The sequence below is a fragment of the Polypterus senegalus genome, chromosome 7, assembly GCF_016835505.1.
Source record: "Polypterus senegalus isolate Bchr_013 chromosome 7, ASM1683550v1, whole genome shotgun sequence".
Taxonomy (NCBI): domain Eukaryota; kingdom Metazoa; phylum Chordata; class Cladistia; order Polypteriformes; family Polypteridae; genus Polypterus; species Polypterus senegalus.
The window spans coordinates 158,831,090-158,854,311 of record NC_053160.1 but is presented as its reverse complement, the minus strand read 5'-3'; positions in this window follow the sequence as shown (position 1 = coordinate 158,854,311).

Below are 23,222 nucleotides of genomic sequence, written 5' to 3'. Positions count from 1 at the left end.
TTTACAAAGTAGCCTTTTATGTTTGCACTTTTATTCATGGCTAATGCCTTAAACAGTGTTATGTTCAACTCTGATATTTACTTTTGATACTTTATTTTGGTTTGCAAACTTTGCACTACAAGGTTGAAAAATGTTTTGTGTTTATTTTTTATAATTGAGTGCTTTTCTGCTCAGAAACTTGAAATGGTTGTGCACTTTAATTTTTTTTTTTAAATAAAGTTTATTTTGATAATTCTATTTAAATAACTATGATGTGGATAAAAAAAATGTGAAGGCTACTGTAGCTCTACCTCCACCACATCTGTTGTCAGTTGATACATTTATATTGCTAAACTAAAATGTATTTTTCTCATTTGTGACAGTTCAGTTAAATGTCACTTCAAAATAAAGTTGCAAAAAAAAGTATGCAATGATATTTTTGTCAAACTTTTCAGAGAATAACTGAAAACGTACTTTATTGTGGGTGGTATATCGTGATATATATCGTTATTGTGATATAAAATAATCCATATCGTGATATATGATTTTTCCATATCGCCCAGCACTAATCTCACCTAATGGAAGCATATAGATGTTAAAGAGGACTGGACCTAAAACTGATCCTTGAAGGATACCTTGTGCGAGTGAAACAGTGGCAGATTTGCATTCCCTAATGAAGACATAATACTGGTGATCATTGAGGTATGATGTGAACCAAGAAAGAGCAGCACCAGAGATACCAATAGCTGAAAGTCAGGACAGTACAATGTTATGGTTAACTGTATCAAACGCTGTGCTTAAGTCAAGGAGAACTAGAATAGCGGCCTTTCCAGAATCTGCGGTTACAAGAAAGTCATTGGCTACCTTAAGTAAAGCAGTTTCAGTGCTATGTAGGGCTCTGAATCCAGACTGTTAAGGCTCAAGGAGGTTATGCAAGTTTAAATAATCATTGAGTTGAGCAACAACAACCTTTTCTAAGATCTTAGCCATTAATGGAAGATTAGAAATTGGGCGATAAAATTTTAGCTGTAAGAGATCTGAGCCAGGTTTTTTTAAAACAGGGGTGCAGCAGCAGTTTCTAAATCACTTGGAACAACACAGGTGTGGAAACTACATAAATAACAAAATAAAGCATTGGTTCTTTGATCAGTAGAAGGTAATAGATGTCCTTAAAGGTACAGAGAAGAGAAAAAAGTCCAAATTACCAAAAGCTTAGTTTATACACAGGCAAAGACAGAGGCTGAAAACGGTTAAAATAAGCAAGCTGAATAATGCAGAAACAAAATGATGAAAGTAGCACCCAAAGGGCAAGCTAAATGAAAGAAAAATGTCAGAAATGTGTCCTGGGGGTCCAATTTGGTTTAAATCAACACTTTTTTTTCTTTTTGTATATCATGTTTTTGTTTATTTTACAGATAATTGTTTCTTTTTTTTTTTCTAAAACAAGAAACAAAGTATATATACTAAAAAATGTGCTTTAGTGGTTGATGACCTTGACTGTATCACCTTATACGAGCTATGCTGCATAGGTAGCCCATTTGCTGGTGTTCTTCATGACAATGAAAGAATCCTATTTTTGATTGGTTTTCTCAGATTATGCAGTCATTAGGGTTGCAATTAGCTGACAGGCCTGTAGAAGATGCCTACCTGCCACTAACATCTCTCTGTGGTATTAATGTGCTTTCAGCCCCTTTGCTTCTTGCTTCTCATTCATTTATTCTGAAGCTGTGGAGAAGTACACATCTTTTTGAGAGTTCTAGGTCAAAGCCTAAAAAACAATGAGGAACAACTTAAGTACATTTATGTTAGGTAGACTATCTAATGGATACTGGGGGATCTTTCAGTCTTGGAATCCCTTATATTTTTTTTTCCTTCAGGATCTTGCCTCTGGAGTTTTTGTTTTTCTGTCCTCCCTGGCCCAGACCTTAACTCTCAGGGGTCATTCACATTATTGGTACTCCAGCCACAGTAAAAAAAATCACACTGTTAGAGATTTAAAAATTATTCCTTATGTAAGGATTCTATTATTCTATTACTTTTCTATTAATAATATGTAATATTTTGTGTACAAAGTAAGTGCTTATTTATTTATTTACTTTTGGATGTTATTCATTATTCTTATCTAATTTTATTTTTATTTTTCATTCCTTTTATCTATTTCTTTGACATCTTGTAAAGTACTTTGAGCTACATCCTGTGTTTGAAAATGTGCTGTAGAAATAAATTTTGTCTCCCTTGGACAAAGGGAAAAGTCTGGGAAGATGGATCCAGGACTTTCAAAGGATGTTCCAAACTCCAGAAGTGATTTTTGTGGGTTTATTCTGGAAGTAACCCCTACAAGAGATGCCCCTTTATCTACAGATTTAGGGATGAATTGAAGCAACAAATTATTTTTCAGAAAAGTAATGTGATGCGCATAGATGGAAATTATGAAATTTTGGAAGGTGAATGGTAGAATTTTGCTCCTTGTGGAACTGAATTTTCAAAGTTGGTCAGATGGGCAAGCCACTCCACAGTTAATAACCAGTTATGCCTAATGTGACGGAGAAGGTAATATCTGTTTATTGAGTTTTATTTTGTCTTTTCCCTCTCTTGTGTTCCTTGTTAGAAGTAAAGCACATTTGTGCCATCTATCCCACAATAGGAGAAGGTAATGGAATAAATGGAAGATAGATACAGGGTAATGAAAGAGTGGTGCAAAGCATCCACAGAAAAGCTGGGTAAGATAGGTGGAAAGGCTAGTTTCATTGTGAGAATCAGAACTTAATGACCGTCAGCTGAGCAGCAAAAGAAGCACAAGGGTGAAAGGAGAATGCAAAGAGTGAGTCTATGAGGACGAGCTGGAACGGTCAACATGTGTCTTGAAATTCCTTAAAGTAATAACGAGATCATAAAATGATGGATGAAATGAGGAGTTACCAGAAGGAAAAGGATCTCAGTAGATCAAGAGGAGAAGAGAAAGTCATATAAGCAGCATGAAGTCCAAATGAATTGATTTAGCAGGTACCTATAAGTGTTGATGCAGCAGAAGAACACCTGAGCTCAGAAAAGTTAACATACTGTATATGTAAAACCAATAAGAAAGTTTAAAAATGTCAAATGGGTTTGACTGACCGTCATTTCACCTTCTCTGACACACTTCTCATTTGTCCAACACAAGGCTATATCTTCTTAAAGAACCTGTTGTCATAGCTAGCTTTCAAAGACAGTGTCTATGGGAAATAATTCTCAGAAGGGTCCTCAGCCACTAGACATCACACACAATTATGAACTCCCTTCCTCTAATCTTCTTTGGAGGTGAAACCTCCTCAATTTAAAAACTAAATAGGTGTTATTAGCAGTGTTAAGTGAGTTGTAATTATATATTTGCTTTACCCTTTGATGGAATGCTAAAATTGTTGACTGCTAAACACAATATTATTTTTCAAACCATATGTATTTATTTCTTTTACTTTGGCTGAGGTATGTTTCCATCTTTGCTTGCAGTAACGTTGTAATGTTTCTTGAAACATTAAATATGCTTTTATTAAAAGTAAAGCAAACATTGATTTATTCCATTCAGCTTATTCACTATGCAGATATTTAGTGAGAATAAAAAAGGTGTATCAGTGTTATTAATGCGCTAGCAGATTTTATGAAGACTTTTTTCTGTGTATTTACTGGTCAATAAAATACACAACTGCTTGTTATAACAAAAATTAATATTGAACTGACTTTAAAATCTTTAGTTTTAAACATATGCCTTGTACATGTGCCACAAATAATCTTTGATACCTGGAGCCATTTCCAGAACAACTGACATTTCTAATCATAAAAATCCATTGTACTATAGGACTTGATATATGACACATTCAGTAAATTACTTTTCTGTATGTGGCTCAGCTTGGCTACTGGTCAAATGAAAAAGGTTTTTGAATAATAATAGCTAGAATGTGGGAATACTTATGAAAGCCCAGAGTTAATATTTAAAGTTTGTTTTTTTTTGCTGCTAGGCTTTTTGTGTATCCCTAGACACATTCCGTTTTACCAGGGCAATAATGGTAATCTGGTAGGATACAATTAGAAGAAAAAAAATTATAGATGGTTTATTGTTTAGAAACAATAAGACTGTCAATGTGCAGTCACTCTTTATCTTTTCACATTATAGGGTAGTGCTGCTACCTCTTTGGAGAATGTTGTTGCCTCTAGTTTAGACTTGCCAAGGATGCTGTCTTTATAAAATTTGAGACTTCAGCGCAAGTTTCCTCCTCTTGTCATTAAAATGTGTCTGTCAGGTTGATTAGCCTTTAGTATAAAAGTGGTTCTTTAATGGACGCATGCCTCAATCAGAGCATACTCATGCTTCTTCCACCACAGGCACAAACTTTTAATGGAGAACTTATGACAATACATTAAATTCAAAGGCCATTGCAAAACGTCATTAGCCTTCAGTTTTTAGTGAACTGCAACCATGTTCTCATTGTTTAAAGGAAAAGTTTATTTTTTCCTGAGATGACAAAGAACACATTTCTTACTCATCAGAAGTCCTCACAGTAAAACATGGTGTACAGACAAAAGTAGAAATGTGCGTACGCACAAAAAAATCCAGATGCATTAATCTGTATGTTCGCCAACTTCCACGTTCTTCCACTGCATAAATCCCGGTTAGCGTGAAAAGTAACGCACGTGCATGCTCCTGCTGTCCTGCCCCGTCTCCTTCCAGAATTAAGCCTCTTTGAATATGCAAATCAATATAAATAGCCCTTAAGCTCAGTGTTCTGTGAAAAGGCAATAGCAGACGCACAGGTGGAAATAGAAGAATTTCAGCGAAAACCAAGTGGAGGCAAGGAAAAACGTACTATTTGTTAGTTTTAACAGTGGTATAAACAACAAAAGGAAGTTGATCAAGTTACATAGAGAGTCGCACAGTGCCTGAAATAAAAAAGAAGTCAGATATCAAAGTCGCCGTGAAAAGGTGAGTCATAGCCCACCGTCTGAGTGTAATATGAATGCTTATTAGGGTACAGAGAAAAAAAAATAGGCACACAGTGGGGAAAAAAGCTTGAAATGTCAACTTTAATCTCAAGATTTCCACTTTAATCACATAGTTTATTTTGTCATTAAAGTAGAACATCATAAACTTCATCTTTAAATTGTTTAATTAACTAGTTTCTCAAATACCATTGTAACTAAAGTAGCACGTTAAATGCTTTGTTTTGTATGTGTTCTTCTATCCACTCTATGTGTGTGAATCACTATGTGCTTCTTAAACAGGCTTTCTCTTCCTCTGACAGGACACAGAATCATTACATTCATGATATTACAGTTCTCTAAATAATTAAAATACTGAGATGTATACCTGATATCATTTTCATGATCATATGAGTTAAAGCATGTTATTAAACATGGGAAAACGGTGACGCAGTGATGAGCTGGCGTCTCGTCCACAGATTATTCCTGCCTCCTGCAAGATGCTTGTTGCGCCGTGCGTGACCTTCAATGAAATAATTTATTGCAGCAGTACTCTCTTTCAAACGTACTAACCCCCCATTCCAAATCCTTCCCTTTTTTTTCCAAGTAACCAATCGCTTCACAATCAGCTCTGTAATAGATGTTAAGCCATCTGTAAACTTACAGTAGGACGCCAATTCCTCAAAACTTTTAAGGAACATTGAAATATCTTCATAGTTCATGTTTAATAATTCCATCCATCTATCCATCCAAGGTCATGCCAGTCCCAGCAAGCATACAGAACAAGGCAGGAACAATCCGTGAATGGAGCACCAGATTATTGCTAGCGCTGCGCCACCGTGGCCTCATATGTTTAATTATTAATAATATAGATTATTTAAATGATGTTAACATTTTATCTGTATAATGTAATAAACATAGCTTGCTGCATTTAATCTTAAAAATTAGTTTACAGTGAGGTAATTGTACTTATAAGTACAAACAGTTCTACAAGGAGCACATGATGGACTGATTGAGTGCGTTTATAGTTCTTGGGATGAAACTGTTTCTGAACCGCGAGGTCCGTACAAGAAAGGCTCTGAAACGTTTGCCATTTGAGAGCAGTTCAATAGACTGTGCATATGGCTGAGGCAGCGTATGCTTGATGCCGTATACCAATAATTCTCTTTCCGATCAGCTGATATAGAGCTGTGATTCCACACTCAGATACAGTGGAATAAATAGTCTGTTTGGTGCATTGACAGAAACAACGCTAAAGCAGCTATGGTATTTGGAATAGTTTGGCCATTCCGTGGGTCATTATATTGTTACAGGTGTGATGGATGGCCGGCCGTTTATCCCGATCAATACCCCCAAGCCACCAGGTGGAGCCCTCCTTGCAGTGTGGAGGTCCCCAGAAGACCAGCAGGGCATCATGGACATTGCAGTTTTTATACGTAGCCCTGCTGGATGCCATGGGGGCCACTAGGGGATGCTGCAGGGAGAAATAACGGCTATTTTCCCTACACTTCGGAAGCACATGTGGACAAGGGGAATGACAGGCTTCTGGGGTGAAGAAAAGGACTTGTACCTGACCCGGAAGTGATACAGGATCACATGGACTGGGGATTGAGAACACTTCCGGGTCAGGCTATATAAAAGGACTACGAGAGCTCCCGGACGGTGAGCTGAGCTGGGTGTAAGGGTAGCAACGCGTCTGGGAGCTGGAGGATTGGTTTATTGTATTGGTTAGTGTAATTTATGAGTATAGTGGTGGAGAGTGTGCTTTGTACACTGTGGCATTTAAATAAAGTCGAATCTTGGACTTTTACCTGGTGTCTGGAGTCGTGGACAGGGGTACAGGGGAGCGAGAGCGCCCCCTATGTGTCACACAGGTTAATTACAATCAGTTGCCTTAAACTAATAAACAATATGCGGTTAATTTCAGTGTTTTTGATAAAGCCGCGTCAGGGATGTGGATCTAAAAAAGAAAGGAAAACCACACTGGAACAAAAGCACTGCTTTGATGCTGGATGCTGCCACTTTGCAAAACCGAGCGGAGAACTTGCATACACCAAGCATTTAGCTGCCGTGAAAATGTGCGTGGCTTTACACCAAGTTTAGGTTTTATACATTGCGATGTGAGCTTGGAAACAGGCTTATGCAACATTTTTTTGCGTACGCAACATTTATACCTGAGGCCCCTGGTGTGTGGTACAAGGGGAAAGAGTGAGAGGGGTGGCCATTGCCCGCACCTAATCCTGAACAAGACATTTTTCCACCATGACAATGTGCCTGTGCACACTGCCAAGCTGATCACTGAAACGGAGAAACCTGACATCCAGCTATTTGAATGTTCTTATTCACCCGATGATTGTGATTGTGATGATCTTGTGATTTCTGGTTGTTCACTAAAATTAATTGTTGTTTCTTTCATGAAAGGCTAAAAACTCTTAGAGGTTATGCTGAAAATCGCTGGGAAAAAGTCATCTAATGTGACATGGTCTTAAGGCACTTAAAAATTGTAAAGTATTCAATCACTGCAGTTTAATTACCCATTATATGCCACCTATTAATAATCTATAAATGTTTTATTCACTATGATATTAATAACAATAATTAAAAATAATAAGATACTTGAAACATGTTCCTATCTTTTTCATTGTTTTAAAAAGGCTTATACAGATAGTCCCCAGGTTACAGACATCTGACCTATGACATACGAACGAGGCCGCAGCTGTGATGCATGTGTCTTAGTAACTGCTGCTCTGTCATCTTCAGCCTGGGTGGCTGGACAGAGGCTGAAGAAGGCCGATTTCACTGCTCGCGCAGTGTAGTGTCCCTCAGTTGGCTCATGCCGGCAAGTGGTTTCACTGCTCGCCCACCACACACGGCTGCCTGTTCATTCTCAGTGGGTGGCTGGTAATGCTGCAAGCGGTGATCCAGTTGTGGCTGAATGGAGTCCATTGAGGGTGAACCGGGCGTGGGGGGTAGCATTGTAGTGTGCCTCGAATGGCTGCGTGTTGAACGGGGTGGTGGTGCGCCAGACGCTGCAGGCAGCATACTGTAGTGGAGGTGACTGTGAGGTGGGCTGGTGATGAACCACCCCTCGCTGCCCCAATTAATTTTCAATAGCAAGCCTGCTTGTACTGTTACGCACATAGCAGGAAGTTAGATCTGGACCACCCTGTACTGACAAGAGACAATTATGTAGATGCAGATCAAGATCATCTGTATGACATTGATTTATGCAGGGATGATTCCAGTTCGACGCGAAGACGATGCTTCATGTTATCAGTTCACACACTTTTTGATGGTCCAGGATTTTTCGGGTGATTTTCTATGTAAAAAACTGAATGTTATAGCGTAATGAAAATTGCATAATTAGATCTGGACCACCCTATACATCAGACGTATTGACAACTGGTGCCTTCCTGCTGTGATAGCGTGTGCAGTGCTGTACAGAAGAGTTCATCTTAACCTTTTGTCTTCACCCTTCAAGAATGTCTCTGAAACACAAATCTGATGCAACTGCTGGTGATACAGTAAAGAAGAGAAAAACCATCACCATTGAAAATAAAGTAAAAATAATAAAAAGGACAGAAACTCCATCATTCATTGGCAGAGCACTTGGTTCCAGTCGCTCAACAATAGCACTTATTAAAATAATGTACCTGTTCCGACTTACATATGAATTCAACTTAAGTCCCTATCTTGTACGTAACCCGTGGACTGCCTGTAATGAATCTTATTAGCTGCTTATAATGATAACCAAAGTTCTCTTTCTTTCTTTCTTTCTTTCTTTATCTATTTATTTATTTATGAGAATGTTTCTTAGGCCACCCACAGTTAATGACATAAGCAACATTTAAACTCTGCTTGTTTTGGGTCAGCATTTTGGAAAATATTCCTAGAAATTCCATTAATTAATTTGCTGAAACATTTTAAAATAATAAAAAAATAAAATCAACAATTAGCCCTTTCTCTTTTAATTAAAAGTCACCTTCTAATAAATGTGTTGATATTTTGAAAGGAAAAGTCCTAATCTTTTAACCAAACTATAAAACTAAATGCAGTAAATCTAGTAATTAGGTGTCTAATTATTAACTGCAAGTGCTTAAGCAGGCAACTGCTCTCACTCAAAGCATCCATTTAATTAGATAGGCCACAGTTGAAGACAAGCAAATCAGTAGTATTGACATATTCTTTATCTGCAGGCAAACTCTTTCAGCTTTGTTCTTAATTAATTAGCACCGAATACATTAAAGATACGGAAATTGTTGGAAAAAAGTATCAATGCAGTTAATCAAGTGAGAGGGGGAGCACTCTAAAATGGTACCTGTTTATATTGTTAAAGATATCTTGGGTCTGTGGGACTTCAAATGAGGAAGATTTAGATATGGATATCTAAATAACTGCAGTGGACACATATCCACCACCAAAATTCCACTTACTGCACTGCATTTCCAATAATAATAAAGAAAAAAAACTAGAACAAGAAGAACAATTTTATTGTTAGCTTAAAAGAGAATCTGTGTATGGTTACAGCCTGTTCTAGCTCTAAAAAAGCCTACCTCCTAAGAGGAAGTTAAAATTACAATATGATTGTATCATATCCATACACTAAACAATCATGGTTGCCACAGATTTATTTGTTTTAAAAGCTAACCATATTTTGATATTATGAAACTTTACATCCTTTTCAGTAGAAACATCTGTACAGCATATAACACATGTGCAGTGCTTCCAAACACAGCTTTAAATGGCATGTATTCGGTGGAAACATTTTATTTTATTTCATAATTTAATAATCTGAATGTCCCTTGAATGACAATAATGAGACAGTTTCACACTTGCTCTCAGTTTCACAGAGTGTCTCATGGGCAAGGGGGGTCAACAAAGTTTCTGAGGCAGTAATGTCATTAAATCATAGATAACAAGCACCATCTTGTAATTAATCTTCTGCATGTGTTTCCCTAATTATGTGTGCACAGTGTTTATGACCACCCACCATTACCCATTCCCCTCTTATCAACAGACTATTGGATTGTCATTAATAATCAACCTTCTCCCATTCCCCACATCATCCACAGTATGGTACAGACAAGGCTAGTCTTGTTAGTTGGCATCCTCAGGTTTGTTACAGCTGTTTCTATCCAGGGTTTGCTCCCTGCCTTGTGCCCTATGCTAGCAGGGATAAACTCCAGCAGAACCCCTTAATCTTGTTCAGGACAAAGAAGATTAGAGAATGACTGTTTTGTAGTCACCTTTTTTTGTTTTTCATGACTGATTTTTTACTGAAACAAACAAATGTAGGAAGTGACCATTTACAACTAGTAGTCCATCATGTTATGTTTAGGTGAGAGCTCGTCTGTGTTGTGTGCATGCATGCATGTACAGCTGATGAAATTTTAATAAAAGAAAAGAAAACATACACTCACCTAAAGGATTATTAGGAACAATTGTTTAATTTCTCATTAATGCAATTATCTAATCAACCAATCACATGGCAGTTGCTTCAATGCATTTAGGGGTGTGGTCTTGGTCAAGACAATCTCCTGAACTCCAAACTGAATGTCAGAATGGGAAAGAAAGGTGATTTAAGCAATTTTGAGCGTGGCATGGTTGTTGGTGCCAGACGGGCCGGTCTGAGTATTTCACAATCTGCTCAGTTACTGGGATTTTCACACACAACCATTTTTAGGGTTTACAAAGAATGGTGTGAAAAGGGAAAAACATCCAGTATGCGGCAGTCCTGTGGGCAAAAATGCCTTGTTGATGCTAGAGGTCAGAGGAGAATGGGCCGACTGATTCAAGCTGATAGAAGAGCAACTTTGACTGAAATAACTACTCGTTATAACCGAGGTATGCAGCAAAGCATTTGTGAAGCCACAACACGCACAACCTTGAGGCGGATGGGCTACAACAGCAGAAGACCCCACCGGGTACCACTCATCTCCACTACAAATAGGAAAAAGAGGCTACAATTTGCACAAGCTCACCAAAATTGGACAGTTGAAGACTGGAAAAATGTTGCCTGGTCTGATGAGTCTCGATTTCTGTTGAGACATTCAAATGGTAGAGTCAGAATTTGGCATAAACAGAATGAGAACATGGATCCATCATGCCTAATTACCACTGTGCAGGCTGGTGGTGGTGGTGTAATGGTGTGGGGGATGTTTTCTTGGCACACTTTAGGCCCCTTAGTGCCAATTGGGCATCGTTTAAATGCCATGGGCTACCTGAGCATTGTTTCTGACCATGTCCATCCCTTCATGACCACCATGTACCCATCCTCTGATGGCTATTTCCAGCAGGATAATGCACCATGTCACAAAGCTCGAATCATTTCAAATTGGTTTGTTGAACATGACAATGAGTTCACTGTACTAAAATGGCCCCCGCAGTCACCAGATCTCAACCCAATAGACCATCTTTGGGATGTGGTGGAATGGGAGCTTCGTGCCCTGGATGTGCATCCCACAAATCTCCATCAACTGCAAGATGCTTTCCTATCAATATGGGCCAACATTTCTAAAGAATGCTTTCAGCACCTTGTTGAATCAATGCCACGTAGAATTAAGGCAGGTCTGAAGGCGAAAGGGGGTCAAACACCGTATTAGTATAGTGTTCCTAATAATCCTTTAGGTGAGTGTAAGACCAAATATAAAAATGAAAGCTCTCAAATTAATGAGAAAACAGTGAACAGTATTTGTCATAACCCATGTTTTTCCTTTTATACAAATAGGGGTACCATGAATGAACTAGGCCTAAATGTGGTGGCATATTATAAAGTAAGCAAGAACACACATAAAGGGTTGGGGCACCTTGATGCAAATCTTGTATATTGTTTAACAAAATAACAAATGCAATTAGCATGTAACATGAGGAATGTCTTTGCAGACATTAGACCTGTAACTAAAGGTGGTGTCATTTGCCCTTGATTTGATGGTTCCCCAGTCCACAAGGGGAAACAGAGAACAGTTATAAGGCAGCGGCAGCCCGTGGTTCAACAGGCCCTAAAGTTTTTTCCCAAGCATGCGTGTATGACACTATATTGCTTAGTGATGCGTTGTCACCTGTTGGTTTCAATCCCCCAAACCCCTTGGTTGTTGATCGCATGTCATTTCCTCCCAGCACTTGATGGTTCACAGGATACTCCAACCTCCAAGATCATCAATCGAGCAGTGTAAGCTTCATAGGTTTTACAAGATTATTGACATTTATGAAGGTAAATGGATCATTTTATCTTTAAATTAAAGTTAAAAGCTTATTTTTTTAGTTCAGTTTGTTCACTGGCAGTACCGTATATTCTTCTTCTTCTTTTGGCTGCTCCCATTAGGAGTTGCCACAGCGGATAACCTTCTTTCATATCTTTCTGTCCTCTGCATCTTGCTCTGTCACACCCATCACCTGCATGTCCTCTCTCACCACATCCATAAATCTTCTCTTAGGTCTTCCTCTTCTCCTCTTGCCTGGCAGCTCTATCCTTAGCATCCTCCTCCCAATATACTCAGCATCTCTCCTCTGCACATGTCTAAAGCAACGCAATCTCACCTCTGTGACTTTGTCTCCCAACCGTCCAACTTGAGCTGACCCTCTAATGTACTCATTTCTAATCCTGTCCATCCTCGTCACACCCAATGCAAATCTTAGCTTCTTTCTGGTCAGTGCCACCGTCTCCAGCCCATATAACATAGCTGGTCTCACTACTGTCCTGTAGACTCTTCTCCACCCATTCCACCCTGGCTGCACTCTCTTCCTTACCTCTCTCTTCCACAACCCCCATTACTCTGTACTGTTGATCCCAAGTATTTAAACTCATCCACATTCGCCAACTCTATTCACAGCATCCTCACTATTCCACTGACCTCACTCTCATTTACACACATGTATTCTGTCTTGTTCCTACTGACCATCATTCCTCCCCTCTCTAGAGCATATCTCCACCTCTCTAGGGTCTCCTCAACCTGCTCCCTACTATCGTTACAGATCACAATGTCTTCAGCAAAAATCTAATCTCATCTGTATGTGGTTCAAAAATTAGAAATTTGACTTCATCTTCAAATGTGATATTTCTTTTGTAGTGGGTGCGAACATAAATCAAACATTTACTAGGAGTGTGGGGCATATAATAGGTTGGGAACCACTGATCTTAAAGCACACACACACTTATGCCTGGTCAATATGGAGCTGCCAAATAACCTAACATTCATTGTCAATATACAATGACATGGATGTGGAAAAGAATATTAAAAAAAAAACAAAACATGAAAAAATAAAATTTGACTCTGAACCCTGAAAGCATTTCTTTATCCTGAAGTAAAGTAATAATTTTGCATCAAAATGATGGGTTACATAATGCTTCTTAAATTGTTCAATAAAATTTATATCTCTATTGAAGCTGGAAGTATGCTGTAAATAGGGTGCTTTTTTATAAGGAGCACTTTTTGGTTTGTTTCACATTAAAGATAAATGAATATCGTTAGAAGAGAATGTTCCTTAAGTAATCACTGAGTTAGTCATCTCCTCACTTTTTCGGCTGATCTTGCCAAGGATCTTTCTTCATCAGCAGTCTGCTAAACTGCGATTGAGCTAAGCTTCTGTACAGCAGCTGCTGCTTGTTTGACAGCCTTAATTAAATTCTCTAAACTAATCTGACAATATTCAAACAGAGTATAATACTCTTCAAGGCCACAAGAATGCTTTGCCATCCCTCTGGAATACACACTGGGTACTTTGATCATTTTTCTCACACTACTGTACCCTGGGGTATTGCCAAGCTGGGTCTTCACCTTCAATTTTTGCAGCAAAGTCCAGCATTAAGAAAAGCTCCAGATGTTTCCGTAACTCTTTTTACCATCACATCATGTGCATTTTCCACAACAAATGTATACACATTCCAATGAAGAAATGTAAATGTAAATTGATGAGTGTTACATTTATTTTTGGTATACTATCTTATAGATCCCGGGGATTTCCTCCCATATTAAAATAAGAGTGTGTTAGTTTAACTGGCAGCTCTATTTGTGCTCAATGTAAGCTTAATTGTGGACATGCGTGAGTGGGAGTGGTGCCTCATTTATCATTGGTTCTTTTCTTCTACCAGATGCTGCCACTCTAAATGTTTGTTTTTTGTATAGAACGTTAGCAAAAGTTTTGATTGCTCAACAAAGCCTCCAACCGATTCCTCCAAAACAACACTGACTCAAGTTTTACATGTCCCTAGAATCCTACTGTCAACCATACTACTTTGGTAATTTGCTCCATGTTTATAGTTCTCTGCATGAAGAAGATTTCCCCCTGTGTCTCTGTGCTGTTGTAAAATTCAATTTAAAATAACTGTCTCAATCCACTGTTCAAATTCCCATCATAATTTTAAACACTTCAATCGTGTCACCTCATAATCTCCTTCTGCTTATACTGAAAAGGCTGTCTACTGAAGTCTGCATTGATTACTTTGAATTCAGCTCATATTAGACAGGTCCTGGTGTCTTGTCCAGGGTTTGTTCATGCCTTGAGGCCTGTGCTAGTTGGGTTAGTCTCCAGCAGTCTCCCGCGACTCTGCTCTGGTCTAAGCAAGTTACAAAATGACTGACTGACTGAATTGTGTGACATAGTTATACTCACTGCCTTAAGCAGACATAATGCAAGTTATGTATTAAAAGATGTTCATACCTACTGACTATTGTAAGAAATGGCAGGCAGCTCAACCTGGCCAGGAGACACTTCAGAGATGGAAGGATGGTGGAAGGCAGCTACTTGTGGACACTACCTCCCCTAAAACAGTAGATGACAGTGTAGCGGGTCCCACAGGGTATCCTGGGACTTGGAGTTCAGCTTCTCTGCCCTGTTGGGTGCCATGGGTGCTGCCTGGGTGTGCTGTGGGAGGACCTGGGGAGTTATGCTTCCTTTATAGCCTGTAAGTACTAGGAAGACACGAGGACGGAAGCCCCAAAGTACTTCTGGGCTGATTAAAGTCTTTCCTTATAACTCATATACCCTGTAGTGCTGGAATCAGTTCAGTGTGTTCTTCTCTGGACTTTTTTTGGTGCTGCTATGTCATTTAAATAGTCCAGAGACCAAAACTTAATGCAGTACTTTAGATCAGGCCACAGATAAGTATCTGTGTGTGTATTTCTGTATCCTTCCAGTTTCTATGTCTCATTCATTCCAAGTAATGGCGCCTCATAAAGATTTTTAGTAATAAAATGCACTGCATTTTTTATTCCAATAGATGGTGCAACACATTCACTAGCACTGCTTTCACAAATCCCATACCAACTGGCATATAACAGATTGTGTGGTGTACTGCAAATGTTAATGCTGAAGTCTGCATTGATTACTTTGAATTGAGCCCATCTTAGACAGGTACCACAGCTAGTGTGGTATAAAGTGTAATCATAAGCTCCGTTAATTTGTACTCGAAACACCGTAAAAATATAATCTAATATTCTGTAAGACTTCTTGATGGCTTCCAAAAACTGTCTGGAGCTTGACAGTAACAAGTCCACTGTGGCTCTTAGGTTCTTCCCTAAAGGAGTTCTTTCAAGTTTCAGACCTCCCATTGTGTATTCAGATCTACACTAACATTTTTACTTCCTACATGTGCCCCCATTTGCTTACATTATAAAATATAAATATCATCTGCCAGAAATCTGCCCAAGCCTGCGTGCTGTCCAATGTCCCTCTTTAACAATTTATTCCACTTAGTTTAGGTATGATATGCAAACCTAACCAGGCTGTTGTTTGTATTCCTGTCCAAATAATTTATATATATATATATATATATATATATATATATATATATATATATATATATATATATATATATATATATATTTAAAATAGCAGTGGCCCTAGCATTAACCCTGTGGGACACCACTCTTACCATCACCCAATTCTGATAAGGTTCCATCACCCTCTGTTTCTGCACCCATCTACACACATCTCCCTGAACAACCACTTCTTTTAATGTAATGCTCACCCTCTCGTGTGGCACCTTATCAAATGCTTTCTGAAAATAAACATAAATAATATCATTTGCACTACTCTGATCACATCTTTTTATTGCTTGCTCACAGAATTCCAGCATGTTAATAAACGTTGACCTTTCCCATCTGAATACAGGATGACCGTTCTGTAAAACTCCTGTTATTGCCATGTGCTGCTCAATCTTTTCCTTAATAATTCCTTCTATTACTTTGCCAGTGATGCACATTAAGCATACTGGCCTATAGCTATTCGGTCTGCCCTGTCACTCCTTTCATATAATGGGATAATATTTGCTATTTTCTAGTCCTTAGAAATATGACTTTTTAAAAATAGGTGCCAAGGACTTATATACAGTATGCACTCACTAACCTCCTTAAGCATTTCATTTTTGGACTTAGACTTTTTAATCCTTTCAACTCTACTCTCTCTCTCTTCACATCAAAAAGGTGGCCCATGAATAAGTAAAAGAAAAATGAAGTACAATCCAAATACCGATGCTTGCTGGGATAGCCTCCAGCTTTCCCAAGACCCTGCTGTGGATATGAGGGTTTGGAAGATAGATGGATAAAGGGATATAGAGTACTGTATATGCTGCAAACAGTGATATTACATAAATAGTACAATGTAATGACATTTTCATTATTGACATATGAAAATGCTAGGCACCAACATAAAGAATGTGAAGTACAATAGCCACATTTATTTGGAATCCGTTTTTAAAGTAACTTAAGTGTTTTTGATTTTCTCCAACTTCACAAACTCTGATATTGCCCCGCTCCTGTGAGAATGCTGCAAAAGGTACAGCCTGCTTCTGTGGCATGATCTAGAAGATATATAAATAGACTGCACCTGTGGGTTGAAGGTTGATTAAAATGACAAAAAGTCAGAATTAAACAATTAAAGGGTAACTTTTTAATATTAGACCCATCAACACAAAGCAATTTGCAAATTACAGTGGAGAATACGACACAGTAAATACCAATTACATAGAAAAGGCAACAGTAGGATCAAATTAAGAATATAATTAAAAAATACAAGTCTCCAGCGACTTGCAGCAATAGAACATGAAGCTATAACAAAGTACATTGTGGAGTACATTGTGTGCAAGAGTGAAAACGCTGGAAACATTTATGCAAAGCCCTCAAGCCCCCATCTTACTCACTAAGGAGGCTTACAATAATTATCTGAGACAGACTTCTTTTGATAGCTACATTTTGTCACATTGCATCAGTATTTTTAAGAAGAAAATTATATTTTTTGCTGGCCTTTTTTCCTTTCTTTTTTGATGTAGGAAATTGATTTTATACTTAACACCCAGATCTGTCATGCCAACAAATATGTTTTCTTGGCTTCCAGCCTCACAGCTGAGCTCCGCTGGCATTTGTTCCTTATTTGTACCTAATGGAACTTGTTTTGGTATAACGTTTTGAGGTTATTTATTGAATAACAGTAACTCTTATTATGTATCCCACATACAGACATTAGTGATAGATTCCTTTTGTGGGCACCTTCTGCTTCTTGGTGTTTTTGGAAAACCAAGAGTGTGGGAGTCAGAAGAGAAAAAGTAAAAACTTTGTGAATACTGGTTGCTTTCTGGTAGAAATTTAGTTAAAAATTGTGTTGGGTGAGGCGGCATGGTGGTGCAGTAGAACCGCTATTGCCCCACAGTAAGGATACCAGGGTTCACATCCCAGGTCCTCCTTGTGTGGAGTTTTCATGTCCTCCCCATGTCTGCATGCGGTTTCCTCTGGGTGCTCTGGTTTCCACCCAAATTCCAAAGACATGAAGGTTAGGTGGATTGGTGATTCTAAATAGGCCCTAATGTGTGGTTGAAGTGGGTGTGTGTTCATCCTGTCCAGGGTTTGTTCATGCCTTGCGGCCTGTGCTAGTTGGGTTAGTCACCAGCATTCCCCCACAGCTCTGCTCTGGTCTAAGCAGGTTAGAAAATAATTAATTGGCTGAATTGGGTGACATAGTTATACCATACCCACTGCCTTAAGTAGACTTAACGCAAGTTTATGTATTAAAAGATGTTCATACCTACTGACTATATATATTGAGGTATTGGTACATTCTTTCTGAACACTAATGGTGTAATCAATCATATACTGTATATGATTATACACTGTCACATACGTGCACATGGGATGCAGCTAAAGGGCCAGAAAGTGGGTAATTTCATGCCAGACCAGGGGGTGGCAGAGTGTACTGATCCTTTCTCTCTTTCCACTGCAGACTGATTATGGGAAATTTCGTCTGCTCCCAATGATGTCACTTCCGATTCAGGCCCTGATGATGTCATTTCCGGTTCTGGCTCTGATGATTTCACTTCCTCTACTCTCCCTTAAAACCGCCATCTTTGCCTCATCAAGTCAGAACTGTTTTGGACTCAAATCTGTACACATATGTACTCTTCATCCAACACTTTTGCAGCCAGGAAAAATTATAGGGGTGTCTGCCCCGAACTTTTTTACAACTCTTTTGTCTCACCGAACAGCCACAATATTAACCCTCCTGTTATGTTGTGGCTCAAATTGACCCATTTTAAAGTTAAAAAATCTAAAAAAAAATAGAAGTATTTTTTCAGTATGAAACTTCTTCTGCTTGGCTTAATAAGTGTAATCAACATATAAAATGAAAATAGTTCATTTCACGTATTTGCAACCCAAGCGCATGTTTATATTACAAAGATACTGTTCGGGTTAATTTGACCCGGCAGTCAAAGTCGACGTTAAAGGGGTCAGAAGTGTCAAATACTATTTATTTTTTTGCAACTGTGAGACATATTTCACCCCAATCACACACACACACACACCCTCTCTCCCTATTCTATTGACCTCATCTGTAAAGTGCAAGAATGCAGGTATTGTTATGAATTTTCTGTTCTCGTGGGCAAACTCCATCATATTGAGTGGACACTCAGCAGAGGAGGAGCAAAACTTATAAAGATTCTCTGCAAGGGAGTCCTACCAACATTACACTCTGCAGCTACATATGATATCCTCTCTGTCAGAGCTTTACAAAATGAGCAGCAGAACTAAACAGGTGAGAGACAGCGCTGGAGGTTCTGGTATTGACCATCTTGAGGTCAATACTGAGTCTGATGATTCTGATTATGAACCAAATGAGGAAACTGCTATTCATATTCATCCAAGCAAGACGTTCACATCAAAAAATGGTGAAATACAGTGGTCTTCATCCCCAAATATATGTCATGCAAAATTCCTTACAGAAAACATAATTAAGACAGTGCCAGAGCCCACTAGGATGGCAGTGACTCATGTGGCAGACATCAAGTCAGCTTTTGAGCTGGTCATGCCCAACTCAATGCAGAAAATCATTCTCAAAATGACTAATCTAGAAGGAAGGCATGTTTTGGGGGAGAAGTGGAAGGGGCTGGATAAAGTGCGTTTACATGTATATTTGGGGGTCCTCATCCTGGCTGGGGTCTATAAGTCAAAAGATGACGCAACAGCCAGTCTGTGGGATGCAAAGACAGGGAGGGCTACTTGTATATTTTATGCCACAGTGTCTGTGGAGACTTTTCATTTTTTCTCCAGAGTAATCCAATTTTATAATCGAGAGACAAGCTGGCAGCTATTAGGACAGTGTGGGACAAGTGGGCAGAGCAACTTTCACTAATCTATAAACCAGGCCCTAATGTCACAGTGAATGAAAGGCTAGTGGCATTCAGAGGTCGCTGCCTATTTAGGCAATATATGCCTTTCAAACCAGCTAAATACGGCATAAAAATCTGGGCAGCATGTGATGCAAACACCAGCTATGCATTGAAAATGCAGGTTTACACTGGAAAGCCGGTTGGAGAAGCCCCAGAGAAGAATCGGTACGAGGGTTGTCATTGATATGGCAAAAGGTCACAGGGGGCAACTGTGACAATTGTTTTCACAAGGTACAACTTGAGTCAGGAGCTTCTAAAGAGAAAGCTCATGGTGGTCGAAACTGTCTGAAAGAACAGGGCTGAACTCCCTGCTGAGCTGCTGGTAACCAAGAACAGGGCCCCTCAGTCTTCCATGTTTGCCTTCACAGACACCACAGCTCTAGTGTGTTACTGCCCCAAAAAGGGGAAGAATGTTGTGCTCATGAGCACTTTGCACAAAAATGCTGAAATGAGCACATGAGAGGACCAGAAACCAACTGTGATCCTAGACTACAATGCCACCAAAGGGGGAGTGCACACGGGGTCCTACAGCACCAAGTGAATGACTGCGCGCTGGCCACTGGTTATCTTTTACAACATGATTGATGTATCAGCCTTCCCTTCTTCCCTGAGTGGAACATGTCAAAGCTGTACAAGAGGCGCATCTTCCTTGAGGAGCTGGGGAAGGCGCTCGTGGTACCAGATATACAACGGAGGCAGCACATGCCAAGGACCCCAGCTGCTGCAGCTACAGTGAGGGAGATCCAGGACAGAACTTCACCTAATACACCAGTGCACGAGGTAAGTGTGTGTGTGTGTGTGTGAGCATGTTGTGTTTGTCTGAGGATCAGCAAAAAACAAAGTAATCATTGTCTTCTTTTTTTTTAGGTTGCTGCTGGGGGAAGAAGGAAGAGGAAGAGCTGCCAGGCCGCTGAGCCGTCTGATGATGTCAAGACGAGCATGACCTGTGTGAAATGTGCAAAGCACACTGTGATGAAATGTCCCTCATGTGCTGTGTAGATAAACACACATGCACCTTGTTCAATTCCACCTATTAATTTTTGTGTATTTCTAGTTCTAAACATTGCATAGTGTTTACTATCATGATGACATCACTTGTGTGCTGTGGAGACTCACAGACACACATACACATGCACTGTGTTCATATTGCTAATCTCTTGTTTTGTTATTTTGTTAATTTCTGGTTCAACAACAGTGCTTAAATAAAGTTTACTTTCAATACAAATCCTCATTTGTCTTGATTTTAAGTCAGCAGGTCAATTTGACCCCGAACAGAAGAGGTGTCTCGTGTTAATTTATCAACATCACTCCATAAAAAGAAAAAAATCTAAATGTAAAATAAAATTAAATAAAATCAATGTCATGTAAAACTATTGTATTTTATATGTAGGTCTTTCCAATGTACATTAAAAAAAAGTTTTAAAATGCATTTTTTATGAAAAACAAGTGAATTATCCTCCTTGAACCATGATCTGTGAGAGGGTAAGAACACCATTGCACTAAATATTGACTGAAATGGTTAGTAATGTAGTTAATAATGAGATAGAAACAATGTTTATTGGGATTTTTTGGTTTCTGACACTTTTGCATAATTAAACATGCCCCGGGTCAAACTGACCCAGGAACATCATTGCTGTTCCTGAGAAACGAACATAACAGGAGAGTTAAAACCAAGTGCCTAATATTGTTTAGGTCCCACCTGTGCCGCCATGTTGGTGGTTCACCAGTTGTCCTTCCTATTAACCATTGCATACTAGGAACACAACCAAGACCTGTCATTTTGGAGGTGCTCTGACTCACTCATCTAGCCATCACAATCTGGTCCTTTTCAAAGTCCCTCAGATCCTTACACTTGCCCATTTTTCCTGCTCCTAACGCATCACTTCAAGAACTAACTGTTCACTTGCTGCCTGATAAATCAAATCTCTTGACAGGTACCATTGTAAGGATTTAATTAATGTTATTCACTTCATCTGTCAGTGGTTATAATGTTGTGGCTGATCTGTGTATATACTGTATATAGATATAGTCACAAATCTCTCCTTCTCCTCATCTGGCATACAAATACAAACAGTACAAGGAGTAATAAACCTGGGACTTTAGAAACCTCAAAGAGTGTGTACTATTCTTCTCACAAATGGTCTGGAAGACAGCACGAGGTGACCACACCTTGAAAGGTCCTGATGATGGCCAGCAAGAGGACAAGCCTTGTGAGGTCTACAGAAAGACCGTCAAAGAGCACCTCTTCTAATCACATGACCTGAGAGGATCCATTAAAAAGAACTGCGAGAAGGAGGCTTGGAAATTCTTATCCAGTTGCAGCCAAGAGAAGAACTCCATCTTGTGACAGATGTATAGTTAAAGATTCAAGTCTACAAGGTTCAAGCACAAAGCTGACATTTAAGAAAAAATAGATACTGAATTGCTCTTATACAGCCATAAAACTCTCCAAGATAGCCTTGAAAAATGTTGATACTTGTTGATAAATAAAAAAACACCATTTTCACCTTTTAATTGTTGTGGTTGTGGCATGTTACCTTATTTCTGTTTGTGGTGGTTAGCGCGCCCCTTAGTGTTTAGATATCTGTGTTGCTTCCTCATGGTTCTTTTTGAGTACTGTGGAACCTCGGTTTGCAAGTAACTTGGTTTACGAGTGTTTTGCAAGATGAGCTAAATTTTTTAATAAGTTTTGACTTGATAAACGAGCGATGTCTTGCAATATGAGTAGTATGGATACACTTTGCTGAGCGTTATGTGATCACAACTGAGCAGATTGTTCTTCTCTCGCGCGCGAGCGTCTCTCTCTCTCTCTCTCCCCTTATCTCTCTTTGCTTGCTCGCGCTCGTCTTTCTCTCTCTCTCTTCTCTTGAGGGCAATCGTCTCCTATTCTCCGTCTGAGTCTGCATGCCTCACTCATATAGTTAACAGCCGTATGAGCGTATACTGTTTACTACAGCATTGTGACTGTGTGTGTGCGCGCGCGCACGTGTGTGCTGTGAAGTGCGAGTCCCCGTCTAACTTCCAAATACATTTAAACACAAAATTCTATTCACCACATCACCCCTGTTCTCCAGCAGCTCCATTGGCTTCCGGTCAAATATTGCATTAATTTTAAAATACTTCTGTATACTTTTAAGGCTATTCATCATCTCTCTCCTCCATATCTCTCTGATTTGGTACAGATCATCATCCCATCTCGGTGTCTCAGATCCTCTTCTTCTCTTTCTCTCTCTGTCCCTGTCCCCCGTCTTGCCACTATGGGGAGCAGGGCTTTCAGTTGCTCTGCTCCTCGACTTTGGAATTCCCTACCTCCTGAAATAAGAAACATCACATCTTTCTCTCTTTTTAAGTCTAGACTAAAAACTCACCTATTCAAAATAGCTTATCCCACATAACTTTCTCCATTTTGCTATCTTGGAACTGTTTTATGTTTTATGTTTTTATGATCTTGTAAATTACCTGCTCTTTTGCCTGCTTTTTATTTTCTTACTTTTATTATTATTTTTTACTGTGTACAATGTCCTTGAGTGTTTTGAAAGGCGCTTTCAAATAAAATGTATTATTATTATTATTATTATTATTATTATTATTACAAAACACTATGCTAGAAAATTGAAATATGTTAGTGTATTCATGTCTT